Source organism: Pristis pectinata, chromosome 9, assembly GCF_009764475.1.
Source record: "Pristis pectinata isolate sPriPec2 chromosome 9, sPriPec2.1.pri, whole genome shotgun sequence".
In the NCBI taxonomy this organism is placed as follows: Eukaryota; Metazoa; Chordata; class Chondrichthyes; order Rhinopristiformes; family Pristidae; genus Pristis; species Pristis pectinata.
The window spans coordinates 90,373,164-90,389,150 of NC_067413.1; the positions used below are offsets into that span (position 1 = coordinate 90,373,164).

General features: G+C 40.7%; 1 pseudogene; it reads left to right on the plus strand.

Moving 5' to 3' along the window:
- The window catches only part of LOC127574029 (40S ribosomal protein S7-like), a 62,300-nt pseudogene that overhangs the window by 722 nt on the left and 45,591 nt on the right, over positions 1 to 15,987 (plus strand).

Here is a 15,987-nt window from a genome sequence, read left to right on the forward strand (position 1 = left end):
TGATGCAATAAAAATGAGGGCAGTGGACAATACTAAAGGATGTCAAAGGATGATGTAGAGTGTTAAAGTTTTTAATAATCATTATGTGGGCAGAAAAGAGGGAGGGTTTCTTTGAGAAAATCATCAACTTCTGATATTTTGAGGTGAATAGAGGTCAAAAAGACACAAAATTTGACATTATAAAAGATGTGGGGAAGAAATATTTTTCATGAGGAAATGGGCTAGAGAGAATGGTGGGTGCGGATGTTGACAAGGAAGTGGCCAATGATTATTATGGCACACAGTGAGCTACCAATGTTTAGGAGAAGGCTGACACTATGGGAAAGAATGTTGTTGCAGGGCAGAAGAGTCAATCAAAAATAGAAAGTAAGGTGAGTTTAGATGGAGATTGAAATCTTTAAACATGAGAAGTTGTTCAGTTCAGAGACTAAGGAAGGAAAAAGTATCATGGTGTAAACTTGGGGATCAAACAGAAACCACTAGAAACATTCAACCAGTCATGTAGCACCTGTGGAGGGAGAAACAGGAGCTTTAGGTTGATAACTTCTCATCAGCATCATTTTTCCTTTTGTAAAACTTAGGGTTGAGGGTTGGAAGAGGGCCAAAATGTTGTAAGAGAAATAAGAGGAGTCAAACCCAAAGCGAAGTGCCTAAGATTGGAGAAGGGAGCAGAAGGGTAAGACAATGACTTTCCATTTGGAGGCTGAAAGAGCCATTGTGTCACATCCCTGGTACAGTTGAGGTAAGTGATAGAATCTATAGCCAATTCGGACTAATTTTTTGAAAAATGATCAGACCAGTTAATGAATCTGGAAAAATGCAATTGACATTAATTAGGGAATGCTTAATTGATTGATAAATTTGTTACAGCACAAAAGGAGGCCATTCACTCCAGTAATCCTATACTTGCTTTTCTGTAAAGCCTATCAATTGTTTTATCTTCTGATATTTATCCAATTTTCTTTTGAAAGCCATAAACGAATCTGCATTCATCACATTTACAGTCAGTTTATATCAGATCATAATTCCAGGAATCAGGTGATCCCCTGCGGTACAGCCATTTGGGTTACAAAAATTTGCCCTTACCTAATTTACGAGTCACAACCCAAAAATTTGAGATGCAGAATGAAATTCACTCTCACAGAATTTATATCAAAAAAAGTTAATAAATCAGCACAAAATATAATTTTTTTTTCAAGTTGCATTTCTTGACACATATGCAGATGTTCTCTCGTTATGGAAAGTCACAAGATAAGATATCTTTATTAGTCACATGTACATCAAAACACACAGTGAAATACATCTTTTCCGTAGAGTGTTCTGGGGACAGCCTGTAAGTATCACCACGCTTCTGGCACCAACATAGCATGCCCACAACTTCCTAAACTGTACGTCTTTAGAAAGTGGGAGGAAACCGGAGCACCCAGAGGAAACCCACACAGACATGGGGAGAACGTACAAACTCCTTACAGACAGAATTGAACCCGGGTCACTGGCACTGTAAAGTGTTATGTTAACCGCTACACTACCGTGCCTGTAATAAAGGCTGTTTTCTAGGAATGCAACAACATGATTTTCAACATCTTCTCCGCTCTGAGGCTTATGTTATCATTCATTTAGTATGTTTTGAAGGGGCAATTTGTTGATTGACATAATCAGTGCATATCATTGGCTCATGGCATCTTGCTTTGACTTATAATTAAGGGGTAATGTTGAAATTACCTGCAATTAATTACAATCACATTTTCTTTATTATTGTGGTGGGGAAGGGCAGAAGCAAGGGGAGAGTAGAGCGATAAATGTAAGTTCTTCTTTGATATATGCACAGCAAAATTGCATGCTCGAAATAAAACTAAAATACAATGCTGGAAATGCTGAGCAGGTCAGGCAACATCTTGAAGAGTAAACCAGAAATAATATTTCAGGTTGAATAGAGAAAAGCACGTTGTATGATGCAGAGAAATGGGGGAAAAGAAGAACAAAAGAGAAGATTCAAGTGAAGGTCTTGAAGATTTTAATTATAATGAACAAATAAAAAACAAAAGCCTACCTGGAAAACTGATTTATTTCACAGATAGAACTTTGTGTCAGCAATGAATGTCAATCAGCAGAGTTCACATTTTCATTTATTTTGGTATCAGAATGTCACAGGTAGCATACAAAATGCACATACAGATGACTGACCAGTCCCATTTCTTTGAGAAATGCACCAGCCAGTGGTGTAACAATGGTGACAAAGCATGGGGAAGTATAGATGGAGTGAGTCAAAAGGTTCTGTGCTTGCATTAAAGAAAATGATCATTTTGATGAAATTCTGTGAACATTTTTCCAATATTGCACCACATCTGTGAAGGACGCCAGTGGAATCCTCAAAGAAGGATGATTAACAACAGTTACAAACACCTGCTTATGTTATTTCTCCAGTGGTTTATGACGGCAACCTACACGGTTCAAGACTCCCTCCATATGACGTATTCCAAAATGCACTGACAAAGTGTGAGCTTCCAGGGAGTTCCCTCCCAATTGTTGAAGATAACTTTGGTGGATGTGCCACAGAAGGAGATTTTCTTGTTTTTGATTGAGAATTCTCCAGCTGAACTTATGGCAGATGAATGAGAGAACTTCCACATAAATTCACCAAAAATTGTGTCTAACAATAAACTTTTGAAGAAGTATGTATGGAATATGCTTATATTGAAGATTTAAAACAAATGTAATTGAGGCATTTACGATTTTTAAAGCTGCTCAGAAGATCAGAGGAGAGAAATTAATTCCTCTGCTGAGAGAGTTCAGAACAAGGGGCTAGGTTCTATCCTTAAAGTTAAGGTTTCAATATTCAGTGATGATGTCATGTGGCACTCCTTTACACGAAAGGCTGTGGAAATCTAATTCCAGACTTGGAAAAGCTGTTGAGGTTGAGCCTCACTGGATTTGTGTTAGACAAGGAATTGAGATAGCTCTATGGAGTGAAGATACTGATGAACAGTGATTTAATTAAATGGAGAAATAGGTTATCGGTGCTAAATGACCTTCACCCATTGTTTTCTACTCCCCAACCCTAATGATGATACAATGCCAAATGGTAGACAATACCACAAGGAGGATGCAGAGAAGTGCTGTGGATATGAACAGGTGCAGTGAACATAATAGGACATGGCAGAGAGCATAAAATGCAGAAAAAATTCTGAGAAAAAATAGGCAGGCTGAATATTTTTTTACTAGTCAGAGATTAAAACATATTGGTGTTCAGAGGGATCAGGGTGTCCTTGTACTCCGATCGCAGAAAGCTAATATGCAGGTTCAGCAAGCTATTAGGAAAGCTAATAGTGTGTTGGCCTTTATTGCAAGAAGGTTTCAGTATAAGAATAGAGATGTCTCGCTCCAACCCTGATGAGTGCAACTGGAATAATATGTACAGGTCTGATCTCAATAGCAAAGGAAGTGTATATTTGAGATAGAGGGAGTGCAACACCGGTTCACCAGATGGACTTCTAGTGAATGAGGTGAGATTAAGCCAACTAGGCTTATACTCTCTCGAATTTTGAAGGATCTCATTGAAGCATACAAAATTCTTAAGCTGCTTGACAGGCTAGATGCAGAGTTGATGTTTCCTCTGACTAATGTGTCTAGAACCAGGTGACTGGTCTCAAAATATGAAGTTGAATATCCAGGACTGATATAAGAAGAATTCTCTTCAGCCGTGGGGTGGTGAATCTTTAGAATTTATTACCCAAGATGGCTATAGTGGCTCAGTCATGGAGTGCATTCAGGACAGAATTTGATAGATTTTTAGATGTTAAAGGAACCAAGAGATTTGGGCTTAGTGTAGGAAGTAAAAGATCAACCATGATCTTGTTGAATGATGAAGCAGGCACTCAGGGCTCAATGGCTTATTCTTGCTTCTCTTCCTTATGTTCTTATACTATCCTTATAGAATGGAATCTGCTCAGGAATTTTTTATTTTGAAAATCACTGCAGTAGAATTGACTTGCAGTTGTTTGATCTATGACAAGAGACTCTTGATGAGTGCTTTGGTGCAGTTTTCACATTGATTGCAGATTTATCTAAGTAGTTAACCATCTTGATGGCATGGAAACTATGATTATGCTCCTTCAGTGGCAGCTTTAGTTGTTGTTTCTGTACTTTAGAGTGACAGTATTAATTCACTGCTTAACAATTCTTGAAGTTTACTAAAGCTGAACAATAATTACTGTTTGAACTTGATCAGCCTTGTTTTAATTATGTAGAAACGAGAACTGATAAGGAACATGGAGAGGTCATTGCTGATATTGGCATTCTTATGCAAGCCAAGTTGTTTTATACAGTCTACGTTTGTTTTAAATTGCTTTCCCAATAGTTGATGCAATGTGAGACTGTAGCTGTTATGTGTGACCTTAATTAACAATGATGTTGGAGGAACCTTAAGTGTATCACAGTAACAAGAAATTGATTTGCTGGTAGCGTTAAAACTTTCTTACGGATGTTTAAAAGATTCTGCACTAAATAATAGGACCTTCGAGAAATGTTTGCTTTTTTCTGTGGATCCCCTTGTGAGGAAGATCAGAAACTTCCATTGAAGTCTTAAACTTGATGTGATGAAGATCAGTTAACATTGCAAGTCTGCTAGTAACCATTGGTTTAATTTCTATTGTTAGCATTAAACATTGCTAACTCTTTCTCACTTGTTATTGACTATTTGTCTTACAGCAGCATTTTTGTGCACCTTGTATTTAATTTTACACAAACAATTGTTAATTACATGTAATAATGATCACAACAGATTGATAAAACTTAAGCTAGAAGTGTTCATGCAAAATGGGTGTAAGTCTAGATTTGGGCTGCCTAATATCAACAGCCTACATGTAGTAGTTCTGGGTAACAGTAAAAATAGTCTTTTAGAGATATAAAGATTGTGGTCTTGTTTATAATTAATAGCCCCCTAGTAAAAATGTATGGTGGCTCAAGATGTTGTACAGATAGTACAAAAAAAGTTAATCTTCTGTCTTTTCCATTAAAGACTATTGCTTACATGATTACATGCTCATATTATTGTGCTACATAGGTTAGCAGAATATCTCAAACTCAATATGGAGTTTATTGTCGTATGCATGAGTACATGTGAACATAATAGGACATGGCAAATAGCATAAAATGCAGAAAAAATTCTGAGAAAAAATAGGCAGGCTGAATATTCTTTAACTAGGTGCACAGGTGAAATGAAAAACTTACTTGCAGCAGCATCACAGGCACATAGCATCAGATGAGCAGCATTCACTGCAAAAGACATAAGTTAAGCATAAATTGTGCACAATTTCTACAAGAAAGAATACAATTATAACAAAAAAAGGGTCCATTTAGTGCAAAGTGATCAACGTGTCATAGTGTTGCTATATTGTAGTGATTAGGGTTGTGTCAATTGGTTCAGGAACCAAATGGTTGAAGGGAAGTAGCCATTCTTGAACCTGGTGGTACTGGATTTCAGGCTTCAGTACATCCTGCCTGATGGCAGCTGCATGAAGATGTTACAACCCAGATGGTGGGGATTGTTGGTGATAGATGTTACCTTCTTGGAGCAGTCTTCTGTAGATACTACCAATAGTGGGGAGGGATGTGATGTGACGTGACGTATTGTGCTGAGTCCACAGCTCTCTGCAGCTTCTTACTTTCCTGCACATTTGAATTGCCGTCCCAAACCATGATGCAACCAGTCAGGATACTTTCAACAGTACATCTGCAGAAGTTTGTCAGAGTGTTCAGTGACATGCTGAACCTCCTTAACCTTCTAAGAAGGTAAAGACACAGGCGTGCCTTCCTTGTGATTGCATCTATGTGCATCCTGTACCAGAAGGTATTATATTTGCCAGTACAATTGTAATCTGCATTCAAGTATAATATTCATGCATTCCTTCTCACATAAAAATCGAATGAATTACTATGATGTATTGTTTACAAAGTGCTGGCTTACTGCAATACAATTCTAATCTCATCAATATGTTGAAAAATTGTTTTATTAAGCAATTAGTAACAAGGACACAACAGTTTGCCCTATTACAGTTTGCCCCATTAAAATAAAAGCAACTCTTATAGCCCTCTGATTTTTCTTGACAACAGCAAATGTAAGAGTCGTCAACAACTCTTGACACCACTCATGACCACAGTTCAATAAATAACTCCACTCAGTTAATCCAAGACACAAACAGTTGTCAAGAACAAGTGTTTGCACATTCCTTCTATTGTTGGGGATTCCCGGCAACATTGAACATAAGAGTATCTTCTCTGTTTTAAATCCATTGACATCACTCACAATCACAGTCCAAAGGCAAAGTTATTTCATATACATGATCAAACTACTTCCTGTCACATGACAAGCATCTTCTGTCACATGACAGATCACTATAGGAACCACCTTTAATTCTGTTTAACACATTGGTAAATTGGTAACATTACTAGACAGGTGGTTTTTAAACAACATAAATTGTACATATCACAATGTTATAATAAATTAGGTAAAATGTATAATATCACTATTCTAATCCAGTTACAAAGTTCTTGCTGTCTTCTGCATTACTCTAAATGCATATACCCTGTGCCCAGGACGTAAACTGGAATTGTTCACTTATCACAGCCTTGCAGTGATAATCTCCAGTCTCCACTTGTCTGTATTTACATTTGAAATTTATCAGGTATTGAAACTTATCCTTTGCTATGTTGGTCTTTTAAGCAAGGTTAGATCCAAGTAGTAAGCATTGCACATCAAAAAGTTTAAACACTCTGTGTGAAATGCAGATTATCTTCAAATATTTTTTTCTGCAGCCTCCTTTTGAAATTTCTGAAACAAGACCTAGAACAAAGAAGGCTGAGATTTGGTGGAGGTGCACAAGATCATAATGAGTTTAGATCAGGAAAATACAGGGAAGTTGCTTCTATTGGCCATTTGTTGAACATCGCACAAATTTAAAGTGATAGGGAAACGATTCAAGAGACCAAAATGTCCACAAGACAGGATATTTACATTGCAGCATTCTCAAGAAACTTGGTACAGTGTAGTAGGATTATATCTGGTAGCTGATTAAATGGCACAACAAAGGAATCAGTAATTGATAACATGAATCATTAACGAACACTGAGTGCTTCCCTTTATACAACATTTTCTATCCATATACCATCTCCCTAACTGAAAGATAGTTTTCACTCATCTTTTTGCAATATTTTCATTTGATTAACATTTGTATGTACAATGAATAATATGTCAGCTTGGGCCATTAAACTACAGATTTTTTAAAAGTTCACCAGAATTCCACTCAGTTGTTATTTCAACTTGTCTTGATTGTATCGATTGTCTTCATCTTTTTAAACAGTCCCTTGGGATCCAGGAGACTTGCTTCATTATATTTTTTTCAAGGAGACTTTGAAAACATCTTTTATGCATTTTCTCCATCTCACGGTATTCTCTTCCTGAAGTAGACCAAAGTAGGGTGTGTCTTGTGAGTCTGGTGTGAGGCATATAAACGATATGACCCGACCATCAGAGCTGGTTGAGTGTAACTAGAACCTCAGTGCTGGTGATGATGGTCCATTCATTTAGTCAGTGGATTTGGACTATTTGTGGAAGCAATATTGGTGGTATCTCTCCAGCGTTTGCAAGTGTCTGCTGTGGGGAGATCTTCCATCCAAAAAAGTTTCCTGCAGGAGTAGAGCTAAGCTATGGGATGGATGAGAAACTGTTCAACTTACATTGGCTTCACCTTAGAATCAAGTTATAGTACACAGAGGATGCATGTGTGCGCATTGAGAGGATGAATTATTGTTCACTGAAGCATATGAGAGAATGGACCATATCCACAAAAGATAGGCCATTAGTCCTCACTGTACAATATTGCTTTCAAGCAACAAAGATCCACACCAAGATCCAAGACCACTTGCTATGTGTTGGGAGCCACCTCTTGGCGAAGATAGACATCAATAATCCAGTATACCAGCACAGACTTTGACCAATTGACGAAAAGATGATTTTAAGGTCAAAACCTCAAACCCGGCACAAAACCTGTGATCCAGTGGACAGTAGTGATCCCTGCCTTCCTCTGCTCTTCAGAGATGTGGAATGGTTTGAATGGACTGTACTGCTGCTATGGCAATTAATATGTGTTGAGAATGAACCTACTGAGATGTTCTACCACATTCAGTCTGCAGAAGCTTTGAGAGTGGCAACACTAAACCCTTCTATTTTATTCAAATATCACACATTGAACTGGAAGTAAGTCACTTGCAGCTCTGAGTGTCTCTGCAGAGTTTATTCTATCATCTTTTTTATGATTAAAGAGGACGGAAAATCATTATCAGTGCAGTGGCATGAAATGCTGTGTATCCCTGAGGTAGTTATGACGCGGCCATCTTTCATCCAAAGTTCATGAAAGTTATAAAGTAATTAAAATTGGCCTTGTTTACAGCAACAACATGAATTTTTATACACTATTTTTTAAAACTTGTTTGTTCCAAACTGAATTCACCGAATTTGCTGAATTGTACTTAAAATATGAACACATATTCATGATTTTATTGCAGATGGTATTTTTCCATGCAAAGAGTTTAGGTGAGCAATGAGCTCCCACTCCAGATCCAGAGAGATTTTTATCACTTGGCCTCGTTTAGTTCCACAGGTCTCAAATAATGAGGCAGATAGCACTAAATGATCACTGGACAGGTGGGGAAATGAGGGAGGGGTGAGACCTGTGCTGGGCACGAATGGGAGCCAGGCCCAGCGACGAATGGACAAACAAGAAGTGAATCTGGCGCACAAGGAGGGGAAAGGGGGTGGGGAGGGGGGATGGTCAATGATTTCCAAAGTAATCTCTTGTGGTGTTCAATTCAGCTCTCAACTTCTTTGGCCTGGCAAGAAAGGCATTACTACTGCCCTGAACTGGAATCAACTTTACCACCCATTAAAGAGAATCCAGCTAGCTTGTGGGATGTGCACTTATCACTGATTGTTTTTTTAAAATTTTATTTATACAGCACGTTAACAGGCCCTTCCGACCCAAAGAGTCCACGCTGCCCAATTACACCCATGTTAACCTATTAACCCGTACGTCTTTGGAATGTGGGAGGAAACCGGAGCACCCAGAGGAAAACCATGCAGTCATGGGGAGAACGTACAAACTCATTACAGACAGCGGCGGGAATTGAACCCCGATTGCTGGCGCTGTAATAGCATTACACCAATGACTACGCTACCGTGCTGTACATTGTTTTTGACCACATCAGAGTGGGTAATGGTAGTGTGACGGTTAGTGCAATGCTTTACAGCGCCAGCGACCTGGGTTCAATTCCGGCCACTGTCTGTAAGGAGTTTGTACGTTTTCCCAGTGTCTGCGTGGGTTTCCTCCGGGTGCTCCAGTTTCCTCCCACATTCCAAAGATGTACGGGTTAGGAAGTTGTGGACATGCTATGTTGGCGCCAGAAGCATGGTGACACTTGCGGGCTGCCCCCAGAACACTCTGCACAAAAAGATTCATTTCACTGTGTGTTTCGATGTACATGTGACTAATAAAGATATCTTATCTTATCTTATCTTATCTTATCTTATCTTATCTTAAAGAGTGGATGTACATTCCTTAAACAAACTCATTGTCATCTCCCCTCCGCCACCATCCCCCCACCACCTCAAGTTGGCTTTGGTCAGTCTTGTGTTACTAATTTCACAGTCTGGTGACTGGATAAGTGGGGTTGTTCTCCTTAGAGCAAAGAAGACTGAAAGATTTGGTAGATATATACAAGGTCATAATGGGGTAAGGTCAGATAAATCAATGGAAGCTGCTCCTATCAGCTGATTCTCTCATGACCTTGGTCACATATCTAAAGTTATGGCAAAAAAATGGGGGAATGGGAACAATAACGTTTCTTCTGCAAAGAATAGTTATGAATTGGAACTCACTACCTGTAAGCCCAGCAGCAGAGTGGCACAATAGTGAGCATTGTCGCCTCACACCTCCAGAGACACAGGTTCAATTTTGACTTCTGGTGTTGTCTGTGTGGAGTTTGCACATTTCCCCTGAGAACCACATGGATTTCCCCCAAATGCTATAATTCCCTCCCACATGCCAGAGACTGCTGGCTGGTTGATTCATTGGCGACGGTAAATTGGCTGGTGTAGGTGATTGGCAGGAGAACAAGGTGATGGTTGGGGATGGTAGTTAATGGGGAAAAATTGGATTAGTGCAGATAGGTTGATGGTCAGTGCAGATGCAGGGGCTAAGGGGCTTGTTTCTGTGCTGTATCACTCTATGATCCTATACCTGGTGGACCCTGCGTCATGTAGTCCATTCTAAAGGCCGATGTGGAAAAAAAATGAGGGGGAATGGGAAAGATGTGATTACTCCATGAAAAGCCAGTGTAGACTCAAAAGGCTGACTGAACTCCAACTGTGCTGCAAACATTCTATGACTCCTTCATCTGATCAGTTTAGGAGATGTACAGTTGGGTTCTCTTTCCATTCAGGTCTCAGATGCCAAGTTTCCCTCAATGCAACACTATCACTTCTCATTTGCAGCAACTTGGGGAGATGCATCACGGAAACACGCCCTTTGGCCCACCAAGTCCATGCTAACTGTCGGACACCCATTGACAATAATTCCATATTTTATTCCCCCCACAGCTTCCTCAATTACTCCCAGATTCTATTGCTCACCCACACAGCAGGAGTGATTTTCAGTGGCCAATTAACCTCCCAACCCTCAGGTCTTTGTGATGTGAGAGAAGTGAGATCACACAGAGAAAACGCACACGGTTACAGGAAGAACGTGCATCTCTAATCCCGAGGTCAGGATTGAACGTGGATCTCTGGCACTGTGAAGCAGCAGCTCCACAAGCTGTGTCTGGAAAAATAGATAAAACCCTAAATGCTGAAAATGGAAGTCTTACCAAACAAAACAATCCAAAAGGCAGCCTGCCACAACAAATTGGAGTCTTATTTTAATGGAAAATAGTAAATAAGTGTTATATAACTTGGTAAAATCCCCTTACCACCCTTCGTGTTGGGGAATGAGATGAAAACATCGTGCTGTATTGAGTTTATTGATCCCCTGAATACTGGGCAAGTAAAATATAATAAATACAAGTACACCATTTTTTTGTATTGCAATAAAATCTGGCATTGCATTGAGGACAAATATAATGATCCAGGGATCCCAGAGGGAGCTGTGATTAGCAAGATCATGGGTCAGAGACTGAGCTACAGAACTACAGAACTACAGTGCTAATTCTCCAACCCATGCTCCTTGGAGTGTGGCACCAGGCTGGAGGCACAGGATAACAACATTTCAGACTCCCTTAATTTATTTAGTCTATTCTTCAATAAGTCGCAACCTCCACTTTTCTTTCTCCTGCAGCATGTCAGAAGCAAGTGGCAGGGTGGACCTGACATGCTTTGCAATAGGTCAGATTCCCCACAGACTGGAGGGAGTCTGGTGTTCCTTAATGTTGAAGAGCACCATCTCTGCAAGTACTGAAGTTGCGACTTTTGTGCTGAGATTGTAACATTTTGTCTTTCACACAGTGATGCTTCACTCGAATCATGGAAAGGAAACTAGCACAAGAGCATGCACAAGAGCAGTTAGGGATCTGACCAGGGTCTGACCAGCTCGTTCAGGGATCAGAGGTCCGATCAGAGACAAAGGTGGTAGTGGTTGGGGATGGGGTGAAGGGCATTGGATGCCCAATCCTTGGCTCAGGCTGGGGGCTGGTACACAATGGAGGACTGAGGTGAGGGGTGTGGATTTCAATGACCAATGATCAGGGATTTGGGGAGGGAGTGCGGACATTGAAGTTCCATAATCAGGGCCCAATTCGTAGAAGGGTTCAGCTAGTGACAATCCTTGTGGCGGACTGAGGTTTGGAACTCACTACTCAGAAATCAGGGTCAGGGAGTTGAAAGGATTTGGATAAGTCAGGCGACTGGGCCAGGTGGGACTGGTCGAGGGATTGGGAGTCAGGGTCAGGGCCTGGGCTGGAGGCGGGGAGGGTGGGGGTGGGGGGGGTGTGTGTGAAGGGGAGGTGAAGGGGAGGTGAAATTGACGAATGGGGGAGAGAAGATGGTAACTCTAAGGGATGGTGAGCCTGAACGTTTGGAGATAAGTAATGGATCTTACTTTACTAACCAGTGGGCATCATCTCCCAGCAAACAAACCCATTCTCAAACTAAGCCCCAATCAGGGACCTTCAGTGTGAAGTTGCATTAATAAAATCTAATTGTTCTGGGTATACCCAAAAATGGATGTTCCTAGAACAATATGGGCTAAAGAAACAAACGACTGCGGATGCTAGAATCTAGATGAACCACACGATGGCCTCCTCCACTGCCAAGAGAATTCCAAGCGCATACTGGAGGAACAGCAGCTCATTTTCTGTCTTCGAACCCTGCAGCCTAATGGTGTGAACATTGAATTCTCCCACTTTAGGTAATTCCCCTCCCCCACTCCTTACCCACAGCCCACCCTCCCACCCACCATGCTTCTTCTCTTCTTCCCTGTACCCATCCCCCAGTGGATCTGCTCTCCCCTCCTCCCCCACACCTGCCTATCACTATCTCTTACCTGCATCTACCTATCACCACCTTGTGCCTGCCCCACCTCCCCTCTTTTGTCCACCTATCACTGCTCTCCTAGATATTGGGCTTCCCCTTTTCCTATCTTCAGTCCTGAGGAAGGGTGCTGACCCGGAACATTGACCACCTGCTTTTCTCCACGGATGCTGCCTGGCCTGCTGAGTTCCTCCAGCATCATCATGTTTTTCAATAATATGGACTAATCCTCCTGACAATCTTCCAAAAGGAACATTGCACAGTGGTTATCACCAGTTTATGTGTGTCTAATGCAGAATACATGTCAGGTCTATAAATATAATTCATACTTTGAGGAGCTCAGCCAAATCTGTGGGCTGATGGAAAAGACTAGAAATGATTTCTGTCACATTTGAATCCAGGAAAAGTCTATTTTCATTTTGCAATTTGCTGAAATAAACAATGCTATGCAATTTAAATTTGAGTGCAGGACAAATTATAAATAGATGTGCAGAGTTCAAAAAAGCCAAGATAAGTGCTAATCATATAAGGAATTTTCTTCTTCTTCTTAGGCAGTCCCTTGATATCATAGATGACTTAATTCCACTCTGGTGTTGCAGATTTTAAGATGGTTAAAGTGGAAAATGGGCAACTGCAGACTCACATACAGGTGGGTATTGGTATTGGTTTATTATTGTCACTTGTACCGAGGTACAGTGAAAAACTTGTCTTGCATACTGATCGTACAGGTCAATTTGTTACACAATGCAGTTACATTGAGTTAGTACAGAGTGCATTGAGGTAGTACAGGTAAAAACAATAACAGTACAGAATAAAGTGTCACAGCTATAGAGAAAGTGCAGTGCAATAAGGTGCAACATCACAACAAAGTAGATCGTGAGGTCAGAGTCCATCTCATCATATAAGGGCAGCTCATGGCTGACAGGGCAGGTGAATGGGTAGCTTGTGAAGTGCTTGGCTCCTTCTGCCACTTACACATGGCCTCTGTGTGCTCCCAATTCATGGTCTCAAGGTTCTCAACCTCTCAACCTTCTCTACTTTAAGTGGTCATGGGCCAAAGGTTCCCAATAGTCAGTGGAGATTATGCTTTCTTTAGGAAGGTTTTGAGCACATCCTTGAATCTTTTTTTCTCTGAGCACCTGGTACAAGAAAGACTGTGGGGTATAAATCCACGGCTCATTGAAAGTGATGACACAGGTAGATAGCATGGTTAAGAAAGGTTATGGAATGCTTTCTTTCATTAATTGAGGTATTGAGTATAGGAGTCAAGAAGTTATGATGCATCCCTATAGAAATCTGGTGAGGCCGCATTTAGAGTATTGCGTGCAGTTCTGGTCACCTCACTATAGGAAGGATGTCGAGGTTTTAGAGAGGGTGTAGGGGAGGTTTACTAAGATGCTGCCTGGATTAGAGGGCATGTGCTATCAGGAGAGGTTGGACAAACTTGGTCTCTTCTCTCTGGAGTGGCCGAGGCTGAGTGCCAGAGGGCATGCACTTAAGGTGCAAGCACTTAAGGTGAAAGGGGGTAGGTTCAGAACAGAGTGAGGGGTATGTTTTTTTACTGAGAGAGTGGTGGATGCCTGGAATGCGTTGCCTGATAGGGTGGTGGAGGCAAATTCTTTAGGGGCCTATAAGAGAGGCTTGGATGGGCACATGAATGAAAGGAAAATGGAGGGATATGGGCAATCTGTAGGTAGGAGGGATTAGCTACGTCGGCACATTGTGGGCCGATGGGCCTGTTCTGTGCTGTACTGTTCTATTCCCTTCACATGATAGAGATCAGAATAGACCATCTGTTTTAGGAGTCTGGTGTTGTGCATACCAATGACGTGACTTGTCTAATGTGGTCACCTGAGAATAACTAAACCTTCAATACTGGGGACGTTGGCCTGGGAGAGGATACTGATATTAGTTTTGTTTGCCCTTCCCGTGAATATGGAAGATTTTACAGAGACAGAGTCGGTGATATTTTTCCAGTGCCTTAAGGTGCCTGCTTTAAGTGGTCCAGGTCTCTGAAGCATAAAGGAGGGCAGGGATCACTGCTCCACGATCGACCATATTTTGTGTTAGCAGACAGTCTATGGTACTCCTTCAGTATGGTTAGACTAATATTAGTTTCAATGTATTTAGACCCAGTGGATTTGAAGGAAGAGCACTTTCTGCAGCATTTAGAGGCCCTCACTGACCAACCTGGACTCAATGTCAGAATTGCATGTTTCTGTTCTGTACACTTCTATAGTTATAAAACCCCATGACTCTATCACTGCTGGTAACTATGTAGATACTTGTGAGAACACCTCTGTGCTTCTTCAAATATTTCAGTGGGATCTTTTGCATTTGCCTATCAATCCTTGTCTGAAAGGTCAAACCTTGGCCATTGCTGCTCTCTTTGATTACATACTTAACCATCAGCTAGGATCTTTGTACCCAAGTCCCCAAACTCAGACATGAACGTACAATTTTCTCATTAGAGTTTGACTCTCTGCAGTCTGCAGCATCCAGGATAAAAGAAGGAATTTCTGAAGAGCAGACCACAGAGGACTGTTCTACAGAGCCAAGAGATGGCTGAGTGAGAGAGAATTTAAGGGGGGGGGGCAAAAATGGCAGTCTAGAAAAGGGATCAAGCATAAACAGAGATGGTGAAAACCCACATAAAGAATAGACCATGCTGAAAACTTCAAAAGACCTAGGAAGAGATAAAATGTACAGAAGAAACAAATTCCTTGGAATTGTTGAGGAAAATTGTGAAGGAGAAGTTAAAGGGAATTATGATGGAATGATATGTAATCTGAGGTATGTTTACTCAATCTTGAAACTTGAGTGGTTTATTGTTTTCTGGTGACAAGAAGAAGGGTATAATTGAATAAATATTTCCAAGCATGAGGAAAGGTTCAAACAGTGGCTATGGTTTGGATGTACAAAGATAGGTTAGATGACCAGCAATCAGATTTTTAGAAGCAAATGAACCTTTGCTTCTAAAAACAGTGGTTTAAATCTTCAGTGTATTTTGTTGGATATGTGGGATGACCATCATTTGATGCCAACTTGACCGAATACATTGGCAGAGACAGTAAATAAGATTGAGGTTCATGGAATGATGCAGCACAGGAAGGGTCCCTTGATGACCATGCTAGCTTATTTATCCCACTACAGTTTAATAGCTGTGCTTCTGTTTTTAAAGTCTAGATCAAATACATTTTAAAAAGTTGCTTACGTATCTTCTTCCACTGCATGTTCAGACACTTGTTTTCGTTGGAGATAAGTTTAAAGTGGTACAGCATGGTTGGAATCAATTTACATGTCTAGAAATTGGAAGGCCCTTTGAAAGTCAGGAAAATGATGTGAAGGAAACACATTGTACAATGAGGCAGCAATCTACAGGTATCAAGAGGGCTGGGAGTACTGGGGATGAC